This window comes from Amblyomma maculatum, chromosome 2 (genome assembly GCF_055883805.1).
Source record: "Amblyomma maculatum isolate TAMU_Amacu chromosome 2, ASM5588380v1, whole genome shotgun sequence".
NCBI lineage: Eukaryota > Metazoa > Arthropoda > Arachnida > Ixodida > Ixodidae > Amblyomma > Amblyomma maculatum.
The window spans coordinates 75596305-75610612 of record NC_139345.1 but is presented as its reverse complement, the minus strand read 5'-3'; the positions used below and the strand labels follow the sequence as shown (position 1 = coordinate 75610612).

Below are 14308 nucleotides of genomic sequence, written 5' to 3'. Positions count from 1 at the left end.
TCATATGCTTAGTAGGCTCGCAAACTGCTCCTTGAGGTAAAACTGCGCAGATTGCACTGGGCAGCAAACTGCGTTTGAAAAGTTAGGCGATTTGTTTTGTTTTTTTGACAATGAGAAATATCACAAAAATCATCTTCCACAATATCGTCATCAACGCGCGTATTATCGAGCTGCCGTTATTGAGAACTCCGCATAATTCGAACTTTTTCCCCTTTCCTTCGGCTTTATGTTCATGAACGTCTGATTGTATTATATGCCTTTTCACATCTTTATGAAGTATAGATCCTCTGAACGATATAGCGCTCAGTGCTGCAGTTGCTGGACACAACCTGTTCTCTATACGATTGCAAGCACTGAAATCTCGCAGAGAATTGCTGGTGTGAAGGGAGCTGCGAAAGCACACACGAAGACGATGAAAGGATATATTCCATTTATACTAAAATTGCCGCGGCATCTTGCGCGAATGTACCGGTTTGCGCATGCGGTCGTCGTTGAACGTTGTTCGCACTCAGATGTGAGCTGTTAGCGATGATTGGCCAGTGGCGAATATGGCGGCAATGAGGAGACAGACGCCTGTTAGTGCAAGCGGTTTCCTGCACTAAGCGAGGTTGAATCTCTACGAGAACACTTGTGGAATGTCGGCAGATGTGCGAATTAGCTTACAAAAATGCCTGTGCACTGACGATATTCATTTACAAAAGAGAATATGCCGGAATATTTGGCTCGTTCGCTCATTTGTGGTGGTGACAAGTTCCGTTAGATTTGCATTATCTCCTAAGTTCCGGAAGAGTGACACGCGAGTTCCACACTGCATGTACGACGTAACATTGCTGACACAACTCTCGTTGAGTATAGCACGACATTTACTTCACACAACTAGTAAGTCAGAGACTTGATTTCAGTTTTCCGGTCAACAAAGGCCTGCGTTCATACTCCTGTTTCGTTCATCGTTAAGTACGCACATTTCGCATCAAGTGCAGCAATCGAACTCGGAAGCTACCGGCCAGCAACAGCGCGCGGCAAACAGTAGAACGCTCAAAGCGAGTTTGAAACGGTGGCTGCAGCATATGATAATCGACCCTATACGCATTGCTGCGGCATCGTGCACTCACAAGTGCGGAAGCGATATCGGCGCCTGGAAGGAAGGGTTCCCGCGCTTCCTCACGCTCTGCTCGTTCCTTTGCAACGCTGGCGTCATACGTGCGAGCGTGCACGTCAGCGCTTATCCGTGGCGGACACACTGAACACAGTGGCGGTGGGTGGCAACGCCTACAGTGCTGGCGTCGTCATATGCGTGCAACGCGAGCGAGGTCGCGATGATGGGTTTAGTCTTACAGGTCGACAGCGCGCGTCCCGGTCACGTTTTATTTGGACGAAGGAAAGGAGGGTGACCTCTTCGGGGTGCTGCGGAAGTCTTCGGCGGGTATTTGGGTCGACTGCGCCATTATCACCACTTAGGCGCGGTTATGAGCCGAGACAGACGCCTACTACCCCGACGCCTAAGGAGTAAAACCGTACGCCACTTTTAGGAGGCGAGCCCGAATTACGACTGATCCCTGCAGCTGTAGGGTAAAGGGTTATAGCTGATACAAGCTTTTAAATCAGGAAATGTTGCCGGAGGATGGCGTCTTAGTTTGTGCATATATTGGACGGACATTCGCAGAGTAAGAAGTACCGGAAACGTCCGAAGCACATGCAAACAGGAACCTACCGTAAACTAACCGTAACTATTTTGATCGAGGCGAAGTGTAGAAAATGTAAAATAGGGGCGATCAACTGGTTTATAATGAGGAGGAAGTGCGACAGCTTGTTTCTTCTTCAGCTCAGTAATCTATTTAGTTTCGTCTACACTCAAGCTCTGATCGTACTCAAGGTTTTATCCCACGATGTCGAACACGTACTCACCTATTGATGCATTTATGTATCTATTTTTATTACGTTTCGATTGCCATTTTTGCTGAGTTATTTCTAATAATGTTTAGCCATTCTTAGCCATATCAATTATTAAAGCATTCTTTACACATGCTCATTTTTCCTCAGTCATTTTTATTCCGGCCTCCTTCTCCTCTCCACTACAAGTGCAGAGAGGGACATCCCTTTAAAAAAAACCTACTCCCACGGCTGGGAGGGGAGGAAGGGGGGGGGGGGGGGGAAGGAGGTGTTACTCGCGTACAGATAGGCGACGCCCCCGACGACGCGCCGGACATTTTTCGCATCCTTGTCAAAAATGCGCATGCAATGTGTGCTGTCAGCTCATGCGGTGTAAATTAACCCAGAGCACTCCACCACGGCATTCCTCATAGCCCATATCGCCCCGGCATGTTAAACATCACGTGCACATTACTCTGCTTCGCACCAAACCCAGAAAACATTCTCCAACCTTGAAACGACGACTGCATGACGAAATTAAGCAGTTTCCCAACCTCTTCTCAACCTTTAAAAGACTGCAAAACGATTGTGAGATGTCTCTTGTCCAAGAGAGACAACGCAATGCAGAAATAAGGAAGTTGGTATCTCCCAGCTACCGTGACACGCGTGTTCGCCTGCCGTGATGGGTAACCAGAAGTGAAGTCGAGAAATGCCGTAACTAAATGGGGCATTTAAGCCGTGCACGTGCGCTCACTGCAACCGCGCTGACGTCATCGGTTCTGTCCGCAGCGGCACACATGCGAGGGAGGTCGGTGCATTAAAGGACGGCATATGACTCAGAACGCATTTCCAGGTGCACACAGTTTCACATGCGTTGGTAACTTCTGGCAGAACGTTACACGATAGGTAGTTTTAATAAATTCAAAAATCTGTTCTCTCATAGTCTCTCGCCTCCTGTGCCATTCAGAGAATTCTTGCGAGTGTCGTTCCAATCTGACTCAGAAATCATCCGACAAATATAGTTTCAAAATGATTCATTCTAGAATCTTATCCAATGTTGCAGCAAATGCGTTCAGAAAAGTTAATTTCCAATAACGGATTAAAAATAAACTGCACACAGAAATAATAAATTAAACTGTCTCAAGTCGCGGACGCAAGTAAGCGATAGCGAAGCAAAATTAGAATGAATGCATTTCAGTATCTTGTTTCTGATTAATTTGGTCGGAAGCGCGCAGGCTCCCGAGCAACGACAACAGTTGTCGCTCCCTTGTTGAAATTGAAGGTTACAGAGGGTCCAGTCTTTCATAGCCTCCTTGCATGCGTATATGTGATGGCATTATGGCAAGCGGCCTGGTACAAACAATGGGAACCAATGGCACGAAGTAGTCAAACACTTGATACACCTTTATTATTTTCAGAATAATTTACTACACCTTAAAGAATAAAATAAAACGGCAGCAGACAAGACTACATGTAATTGTTTCGCCCTAGACCAAAAAAGAAAAAAGAAAAAAAAAAAGCTTCCTTTTCAAGCCTTCGATCGTTGACTGCGCAGCCACCTGCGTTCCGACTGTGCAAACCCGAAGCGCTCTTCGCTTCGTTTATATATTCTCGAGAATCAGTTTACCAATTAAAAGTTAGCTCAAGAAATCCTCGAGCACCGCTACCATATGTAAATCTGGGCAACCAGCTTTCTTTAACAGAAAAAAAAAAAAAAAATGTAATTGAGAGCACCCTTGAAATGCAGCTCCGTGGACAGATTACGCACAGGACGCCGTCAGCTTACATACGGCCTGGTAAGCGCGTGACGCCTTGTCGCAGCCGTCGGGGCTGTCGGCTTCCGATTTCGTTTTCCCTTCCCCTGTTGGCACTTTCCGTAGCTCCCTTCACTCCCCCGCTGGAACTCGGGGCGCTTTTTGCGGACTGCCGCCGACGCTGGCGTGCAATCCAGCTGCGAGTGGCCGGGGTCACCTTGGTGAGACGCAAGCCAGAACGTCACTGCATCGAGTATGCAGGCCATACTTGTTCCCACAGAGACCAGCTGGGATGCGACGAGTATCGCGGGCTGCGTGCGGTATCATTACCAACACATTTCACTATCAAGCATTTGTTGCACCAGCAATATTTCCAGCCGGCATGATTTTCCTGATTCAGTGGTGCACGCGAAGTGAGCACATGCAAGGAGAGCTCGAGCAGCGCAAGTAAAAATTTTATTGCAGGCACTGCGTTCGGCAAACAGTGCTTACGCTGAGGCGCAGGTGCACGGATGAAATGTTTTACTTATTTGTTAGGCAGTTCACCGCTCTAGGACAGCCTATTCAAGGCTGCACTTGTTCGCAAAACTTATGTTTGGCATTACAAGCTTTGAAAAAAAAACATTGGTGCTATTGAAATACAAGTACTCCCAGTGTCGACACTTCCTTCTCCAGCGAAAGGCAGGAAGACTGAATTTATTCATCTGGAACGCGCGATCCTACAAGAGCTGAATCGCGAACATATCCCGCACAAAAGAATCCGCCTTCGGACGCACTTCGACAAAACTGCGTAGTAGGTGTACAGACATCTCTCTAGACACACCTCCCGAGCAAGGTCAATGGGCCATGTTAAACAAGCAACGCAGTGATGCAAGCCAGCGCACGCGCGCACGCACGCACGCACGCACACACACGCACGCACGCACGCACGCACACACACACACGCGAAAACAAAAGTAGGAGGGAGGGGGGGGGGGGAATTGGCCGCTCCGGGTGGAGATGGAATGACAGTGCCATTGCAATTCTGTTAGATTAGGGATATGGATGCTTCGCCACTGGTTGCAGCCGTAATTCACTATCGGGATGTCTAGTACATGGAGTACAAGAAGAAATAGAACCGCTGCACCGCGCAGCTTCGAATGGCACAAGGATCACGCGGACGATTACTCCGGCGTACTTTGTGACAGCGAAATCAACCGCCTTGGATGTTCATTTCAGCGCGCGACTCTTGTCTCGGCTTCGTTTTCCTTTCCCTTAATCCGCGCGTGACGCTGAGGAGGAGAGTGGCGGCCTTGACAGTTTGTTCCCCTCTTCCGCCAGGCGTGCCTTGGCCGCGGACCTGCAGCTGTCTGGTATCAAGACGTGCCTCCGACGCGAGGGCCGGCACAACGGGCGCACACGCTATTTCGGGCAGGCCCAGCGCCAGGACGGGCCTATGTACACACACGGGCCCCGCTTCCGCACGTGGACGGAGAAAGAACCCTGACTGTCGCGGTGCGTCGCAGCTGAGCTTGGACTCCGGTGGCTTAGCGACAGTCATTCGCGCCGCCGCTTGCACTTTGTGATTTGAGCGGCGGAAGTTAACACCAGCGACGTCACGGTGACGTCACGGTGACAATCGAAGGCAAGGCAGCGCTTAGTATATATGGCCGTTGCTGACGCGAATGCGGTGACTGTTCGGAACCTGAGTACGCGAAAGAAGCGTGGACAACAACAAAAAATGAAACAAACAAACAAATACTCTCAAGCCCCCTTGGTGACGACGTTATTTTTGGTATATCTCATTGCTGTCTTCTGGCTAATCTTTATTTGTTTTGCACATTCACGACTAAGAGTACTAGCATGTGTGGAAAAGGCTTTTGTGGACTATCCATTATGTAAAGTCGAGAAAAAAAAAAAGAAAAACTGTAGGCTGCAGCCTAGCTAAGATGGCAGGAGTAAGCAACAGACACCAAATATCGGTTATTTACGCGCATCAAACTCATTATTACAATAAAGCCAGCACAGTGAGGCAAGAATGTACGCAAAAAAGCTGGCATCTCTTCCTCTCACCGCACGCCCTGCTCGGAAACCGTGTACTTTCGTGTTGAAATCAAATGGCAAGCGGTGAAGTCGCAGCTGGTGGGCAGCGGTGACGTGATGCGGCGCTGACGCCAGTACTTGGAAAGCTACCCTTTCGTTATTGATGCTGTTTTGGCAAACTTCCAAAAAGTGCACACCGAGTTTGATCCGAAAGGTCGTGCACATGCCAATGCTCCGCGACTGATTTGTCCACGCAGACTGGTCAATCAAAGTGGCAATTGTATAACCACCAATCAGGCGCACTTCTGAGCTTTCAATATCTTGGCGATTCTGGTCCAGACTCAGAAAGACGATAATAAGACTCTTTCGAAAGAGCAGTTCGTTACAGGGTGGCGCGACAGCTGCCTAGTGTTGCTTGCTGTCAGTATTACAGCGAACGGGCACAAGTCGGTCATAAGACATTTTTATGCCCACGCGCTTACTTAAGTTAATGCTGTACCCCAACCACAGTTTCTTCATCTTTATTTTAACGTCTGTCGCGTACGTCAACGCTCAATTTAAAAGCGGCGAAGAAAGATCGACAAAGAACCGCGAAAAGTGACTAGCATACCATGGAACATTGTAGAGGCACACATGCGTGGCTGGAATCTTTCGAGACACCTCTCGAAATGCCTTCTACGACAAATGAAATGACAAAGCCGCGTCTCACTGGAATGAGCGTGAACAAACAAAGAATACAGGAATCGATCTGAGCGCTAGTATCACAGCAATAAGGCCGCATGCCGGGCGGCTGTCGAAAAAGAATAAATAAAGACGAGTATTTCGCGGCACTATCTTGATTTTATCGCCCGCCGCAATAACCTGCCGATGCCGGCGATAGTGGCTAAATTTGCTTGGCGTTGCTTATTTGAAAAAGCCTAAACTTGCGGCTTATACCTCACGTCTCCTAAGTGCCAAGAATAAAAATTACATACAATTTACAAATATAATTGTTTCATATTACACCCTCGATCTGGCACAAAAATGTCCGCATTCGTGTTTCACCTTTCGACGCAAGTTTAAGAACGCCACCCAGTAGCCAAACTTCGTAACTTAGATTTTTTCGCAGCTTTCACTTTGCTGTCAGGATTAAACTTGCTCCGTGGGACTAAAAATAGAGGTTTATTTCTCGCGCAATGGGGCAGTATAGACGGGCATCTCTTGCCATTTTTCTCTGGGGAAGTTTAAGGCACCCCGCCTTAGCTAAACACGATCATCATCATCATCAGCCTGACTATACCCACTGCAGGGCGAAGGCCTCTCCCATATTTCTCCACTTAACACGGTTCTTAGCACGGTTCTTTGCTAGCTGCATCCACTTGACCCCTGCGAACTTCTTAATCTCATCCGCCCACCTAACTTTCTGCCGCCTTCGCTGCTACGCTTTCCTTCCCTTGGAATCCAGTTTGTTACCCTCAGCGACCATCGGTTATCCTCTCTTCGCACTACATGTCCTGCCCATGTCCATTTCTTCTTCTTAATTTCTACTAGAATGTCGGTAACTTGAGTTATTTCTCTGACCCACTCTGCACGCTTTCTATCTCTTAATGTTACCCCTACCAGTTTTCGTTCCATAGCCCTCTGGGTTGTCCTGAACTTAAGTAAAACCCTCTTCGTTAGCCTCCACGTTTCAGCCCCATAGGTGAGTACTAAACACGATACCTTTCGCCATTGATGAGATTATATAAGCGTGCGGCTTAATAACATGAGCACAATAATATGTTTAGTTCTCTTCTTTCATGTTCCCCTGGTGTGCGCTCGGCGGTACGCTTACGAGGGCACGTGCCACTGAGAAGGAAATAGCCCCGACCTGAGAGTGAATTCGGGAGAGAAAAAATGAAGTGCAGCTAGTTTGCGCGCTCTAGTTGCCAAGACCTGTTGGGTTAGATCCCGCGCTCGAGTTGTGTGGAGGGAATCTATTTGCGAGCTCAAGGAAGCGCTAGTGATACCTGGGCGCTCGCGAGTATACGTTTATAATTTCAACCTGGAGCGGCTATCATCGCTACGTCCGAAGGGAAAGGTAATCCGGCACTATCGTTTCGGCGAGACAAACAAAGATTTCATCTTAAGCTTGGCTTCATTCCACGGCACACGCAGGAGTCACAACAACGTGTTTGAATGATCCTAGGAAATTTATGCAAAAAAGAAAGGACATTGTCGGTCGAAGCACAAGGAAAGGGATTCTGTTTTCGGTGCGATGAAGTCGAAAAAAAAAAAGAAAGAAATCTAGAGCTTGTATCACGAAATACCTTTCTTTAATCGCAGTGCTCCGGCATTCTAAAGCCGAAGCTCTCAACACATCCCTCAAAAACAACTTTCCTCTAGGAATCCGATCTTCCCCTAAGATGTTTGAAAGCGTATTTACACACAATAGGTGTCGATTTATCAGCCTGCCAGATACACAATGTTAAGATGGGCGTCGGCATAAAGTATGCTGCGAATTCGCTAAACGCTCTGGAAGCGGCGCTGTGAACTCCTGTAACTTAGTAAATAAACTAACAATCAACCATGAAATACCAGACTAGACTGCGCGTTCAAAAATTTGTCGAAAGAAAATGATGCTTCAGAAGGCAGGGTTCTTGCCTGCAATGTTTGAATCTAAACTATGCATTAGTGACGGGAGCAGCACCGCCGACTTTCGAAAACGTACGTGACCGGAAATGAACTTGCGAGAATGCGGATTGCTTTATTTTCGGGTTAAATCCAGGAAAGTATTTCTGGTGAGCCTTCACGAAGTCTTCGTGCAATGAAAATAGGTCTAGGTAGACGCATTGAACTTTGTCTTTCCTTTTATTAAGGTGCGCTTTCGTCCCTGAGATTCCGTTACGTAATTTCAAAGGGTTCGCTGAACGCAGTCCCTCTTGGCAACTACAGTCTCCCCAGCGCCAAGCGATGCCAAAAACAACCCTCTCTGCTAGACCCCCAGACGTGGCAGGAGAAAAAGAAAAACATTCAATGAGACCGAAAAACACGGCTCAAATATTGTGTAAAAGTGCACGTCTGGCTCGATAGCGCGGCTCTCAAAGACTGGGCTGGTGACAATAAAAATACGAGTCCTCGGTTTATGGGGAAGCGAGGCAAAAAGCCAAAAGGCGGCTCGGTCACATTCGTTAATGCGCAGACCGCAGCATATTCGAATGCATCAAGACGTTCTAAGGGTTCTCTGCATACAGACTACACCGGCGAGCAGTGCTCGCAAAGGTCACGCCTAATAGCGCGCTCTTTGATACTGCGCATTGTGTCCTTTGCTGCGGCGCCCAGCTGTGCAGAAGACTGTACGCCCTCGAACTCCGGCGCCGTGCTTTGTCTCTCGCCCATTAAATTCGCCTTCGTTTCTTCGTAGAGCAAGAACGTTAAGGGAACAAACTAACCGTCTGAGACAGTTCCGATGAGCAATGTAATCGGTATCCGACGTCCAACTTCTTCGCTAGTACAGTGATCTTGAAGTTAAAAAAACGGCTAGTCCTAAAAAAACGTAGCAAAGGCGTAAGCCTCTGCGCACTCCAAGGCCGATGCGCGCGCGTACAGGTGGCGGGCCTCGGAAGATAATCTTCTCGTAGATATATATGGGACCGGGGCTCCCTCAGGCGTCGATTGCTGTTGCATCACCGCGAATCTCTCGGGTAGCTGCTTCCCAAGTGAATAATTTAGCAGCCGAGAGTTCGGATACATAAAAAACAAAAGCGCGCAGGAAGGCCGCTCAATAGACGAGCGCATAAGCATATACCGCTATAAGCGTATAAGGATACCGAACGAAGAGCAAGAAAAACGCATTCAAAGCCAAAATTCAGTCTTTTAGAAGCTTCGGCCAGTTTGCCTGAGCATCTAGGCGTTCACTTTTCCATCTTGACCATAGCCCCCTCAAGCAACGCACGCTGAACCCCCGGTGCGCGCTTCGTTTGCCCTCCAGCGGGGATGATTACAACCCTCCCTGACCGGCGACAGAACACCTAACCGGATCCCCGGCTCCACTCGGAGCTAATGGAAATAGAGGAGGACCGCCTGCAGTGTTTGTATGCGATGGTTGCCATGCCAACCGGAGCACGCTCCGCCCTGCCCCTGTGCCTATGCCACTGTCGACGTAGTGACGTAGTCACAGTAGTCAGCCCGCAAAGCGGAGGCAGCCGGAGCCAGACCCCGGTGACGTAACTCCATTGATCGCCTGGGGCCTGACGTCACCGATTTTGCAGACACTGCACGTGCGTCTGCTTTTGGCAGACCCGCACGCAACGTGCCGGCAAGCACGCAGACGCAAGTCGGTGACCCACATATGGCGGCCAAGGAGGAACAGCAGCCGTTGTTCGCAGTGACACATGCACGCACTTAAACTCGCAGCCGCCCACTCTTATGCATTTATATATATACATCGACCCGCACTACTTCGCGCCCTGGGTTAGTAGGGCTGGCTCAAGGCTCACTAGGCGTTGCATCACCTACAAGTGCCGTGGAGAAAAGCAAGGCGCTGACGGCGTATACTCTTTGTGAGAGATGCTTATGTTAGTTCCTCATTAATGCCTTGTTTAAACGTTATAAGCCAGGAAACCACGCTCAGACAACAGTAATATTAAAGCGATTTAGCTGTCTTAATGAATATAAAAAGAGTTACGAGAAATCAGTTTCTCGCTGAAAGAAAAATAGAAAACCGAGAAAACGGAATTTATAAGCTTCGTTCATTATTGCATCGAATGTGGCAAAGATGGCAGGGTCAATTCGGCGAATAAATTTGTAGTCGAACAAATTAAGTTATCAGAAACTATAATAGGCCGACCGTGTTCGGATAGAGATAGACTTAAAACGGGTAAAGAAAGCATCAGCACGCTTACGATAACACCTGGGACTAAATCAAGTCCTGAAAGATTGTATGCAAAACGAAGATCGTGATGCTTTCGGACGTCCTATCGGGAGAGAAGCTCTCCATCGATTTCGCGAGGGGCGGTGACGAAATCAAGTGCAGTGTTGCAGCGGACCGCGCCCCGTTGTCGCGTTATCAGCTTAATCGGCAGGGTCGAGTTCATCTACCGCAATGGAGAGTGCCGGAGAACATTAAAAGACATTACTTAGTAAATGAAGTGGCTCTGCGGACCGAGTGAGGACGGATAAGAGAATTAAGACCGCGGTGTCGATCGTTTGGTGCGCTACTAACGGACACAACTCGCGAGAAGCAGCAAAAAACAATGAGGCCTATTTTTACTGCTATCCCTCATTTGTTCCCGCTAACCTTGACGATCACACAGCCTTGATGGAGGACAATGAAAGGCGTTCTGTGGTCGTTCGCAACTCTGCCCCAAGCTCTGTGAAACGACTAAAGCACCCCAGGCCGCTACCGTTAAGTTAATCCCGTGTTATGGCGGCAAAGCATGGATCTCTGGGCGTCCTGGCCCTTATCATTGCTTGTGCCCGGTATGTTAATAAACGTGTCAATGCAGTTATGAGTTTCAGCTAATTATTGGGAACGGTTTTGTGAAATTCTTATGGCCACATACTTGGTCACGCTATGCCTCCATAAAACTTGAAGTTACTTTTTGATTTTTCGTGCGCATTTGGCTTCTATGATGATGCAAAAAAAATAAAAAATAAAGTCCTTTTATCCCTAATAGGAGTCAAATGGGAGACAAGAAAAAGAGTAGCACCTCTATTTCTGGCAGATCATGGTGCACAGTTAATCCTCAATCTAGGATCCAATGCACGTAGTATTTCATAGCCCCAGACGCCTTGGGCAACCGTTCCACTAATCCGATTTCGACGAAGTTTAAATGGACGCGCTAAACTGAAGCCAATCTCCGTGTTCCAGAGAAAAGAGAACAAAGGATGAAGGCATTGCTGGAGAGAGGAGGGTTGAGGGGGTGTTGCGCTGGGAGCCGCATCTTGGCGCAGTCGACGACAGCCAGCGGGACTGAGCTGTCGTTTATAAAAGCGGTCACGCCCTTCAATTGACCTTGGGGAGCCCAAGTCGTGAGGTCGATCCTGCGTGGTGCCAAAACGCCCACGAAAGGGTCGCGTCAGTTGATATGAGCGTCAATGCGCCCTAATTGCTCAAGGGTGACGATGATCTTATATAGGCGGCCGTAACGTCGTCGAAGAGTGCCCGTGCTATACACACCGACGAAGAAGCACATACGCAGTAGTTAAGTACGGAACAATTGAAGCACTCCGAGATTTTTTTTTTTTTTTCCTTTCCACGACACGTGTCGAGGTTCAGGTGCGCGGAATACAGCAGCGAAGGCTGAAAGCGGGAACGCATTTTGACGTAAAATAGACCGGAGGAACAATAGGATTGCTATTAGAGCGATCATAAAGAAACAGCGAAGCGCTGTTGCTTCGCGACCTCCATGTATATGTATTGCTGTAGCTCGTTAGGAACAAGCTGCCTTTTACGGGTGAGCGCTGGTTTTTCTTTCTGGTTTTAAGTGTGATCAACTACTGCATTCTTAAGCTCACTCATTAATTGGCGCTCTGATCCGCTGTTCGAAAGAATATCTCCAGCATGCATGTTGGATGTCTGAAAGCGGTAGAGGACGTCTTACCATCATTTTGATATATTATTATTATTATTATTATTATTATTATTATTATTATTATTATTATTATTATTATTATTATTATTATTATTATTATTATTATTATTATTATTATTATTATTATTCCATATTGAACTGTGGTAATTTGTTCGTAATTCACGTGACGTCGGTACTGCTGCCGAAATTTTATACACTTCAGGCAGCATAACAGTGGACCGGAGATAAGCCACCCTTGCCTATAAACGAACCTTCGGAGGACCACATTTCGATGCCTTTTGTCATGCAATTAGGAGATGTTTCAGCAAACCATAAGATTTGGCCAGAAGTGAACGAGTAGTTACTGATTGAAAACCGATCAAGCGTGCCACAGTGCACCGCCTTGACGGTATTCGCACTGCGATGTGACGCCAAATCTCCGAAGGCGCACCAAGTTCCGAAATCCATCAAGGGGGGTGGGGGGCGTGCTCGCTGGGGCATTAAGTGCGCGCGTTTGATTGAGAAGACGTCACGGAATAACCAAGAGTAGATGGGTTCGTCCATTGTACAGGTGCCAGACTGAAAGCGTCTTCGCGGCCGTAAGTGCAAATGTCAGTGCATCAGCAAACACGCGAGGCGTTCCTGAGATGTCTCTCCGGATTGCCATTGCTCGCGTAGCAAACCCAAGTCCCGTCAGCGGCTGCGTGTTTGCTTTTTCGTTTCTTGTGCGCACTTATGCTCTTATGTTTTTTTTTTTTTTTTCTCTCTCCAGGAGCTTTCTTCCTTTCAGATAACAAGCCATGTTTGTGAATATGATTCACTTCCAATGACATATCTGTTGGAGGACAATGGATTTCTTCTGCAAATTATACCCATATATAATTTGTTTATCTCTCTTTCCTGCTCTGTTTCATATTGTCGGTTCACTGTGCATTCAATGAAAGAATGTTCTCTAACTAGCATCTGCAAAGACAAGCCTGACGCAACGCAGCAATCACGATCGTCCGTTCAAGCTGTTCAGGGCAAACGCTCACTTCTATGGTGTATTCTGTGCACTTAATGGGCTCTCGAAAAAGCTATGTTTTTAACCATTGCATATCTCGTGCGTTCACGCGCGCGCATACCTTCCGACGCAGCGACCAATTTCTCCTTTTCGACCGAATCAATTTTTCGATATCAAATATGATTTCGCTGAAATTACGGCTACCTATACCAGGTTAAACACGGCACTTCGGTCAAACGCGAACTGAGTGTCGGTGACATTCATGCATGTTACTCCGCGTAGAGAAGAGAATCCATCAATAGGATATTTTGTCTAAGTTCAAGCTTTTAATGACGTGCTAGCACCATGCTAGCACGTGCTAGCTATGCACGTTAAGGCGACATTTAGACGCCACTGGAATACATTCGTGGTGATGACGTCGTGTTGCATAATACGAATCAAAGCCCTTTCCAATTTGCAGAACGGCCCAGCATCGATTTCAAATATCAGTGAAATAATCTAAACCGCGTTTCTGAAATGATTATAATATATATATATATATATATATATATATATATATATATATATATATATATATATATATATATATATATATATATATATATATATATTATACACACACCATTATTAGCACGTGCTGAGCGCCACGTGCTCATTGCCCTTAGTTTCGAAATGGGCGATCTGTATGTAGCTTTCTGCACTGATGTGCACAAGGCACTGAATGCTGTTCTTGCTGTGTCTCTAGAGGGGACATATTAAATGACCACCGGCCACGTAAACAAACCCTGTACAACATGGAGGCGTGCAAAGCGCAGAAGACGAAGTTTTCATGCAGGAAAGCTGCTACGGTCAGCTTGTTTAACATGGCCGGGGCGCTGGAACTACGCTTGGGTGATTCGTTCCTTTCTTCCATTTGTATCCTTAGTTATTAAATTCAATCTGGAGGCGTAATACAATAAAAAAAAAAAAGCAACACTGCAAGCATAGATAACAGTAAAAATCGGATGTGACACATCTTAGGCCAGATATATGTGCACTTTGAATCGTTCTTGTTCTATGTATAAACTGATTATTACATGTTAAAACTCTCTTAGAGGCTCAAGCGCATACGGCGACAGCACTTCGAT

At 47.1% G+C, this 14308-nt stretch overlaps 1 protein-coding gene across 3 annotated transcripts in view; it reads right to left on the bottom strand.

The window, feature by feature from the left end:
- The window catches only part of LOC146199045 (aquaporin-9-like), a 50891-nt gene that overhangs the window by 35636 nt on the left and 947 nt on the right, over positions 1-14308 (bottom strand). The window lies entirely within an intron of this gene.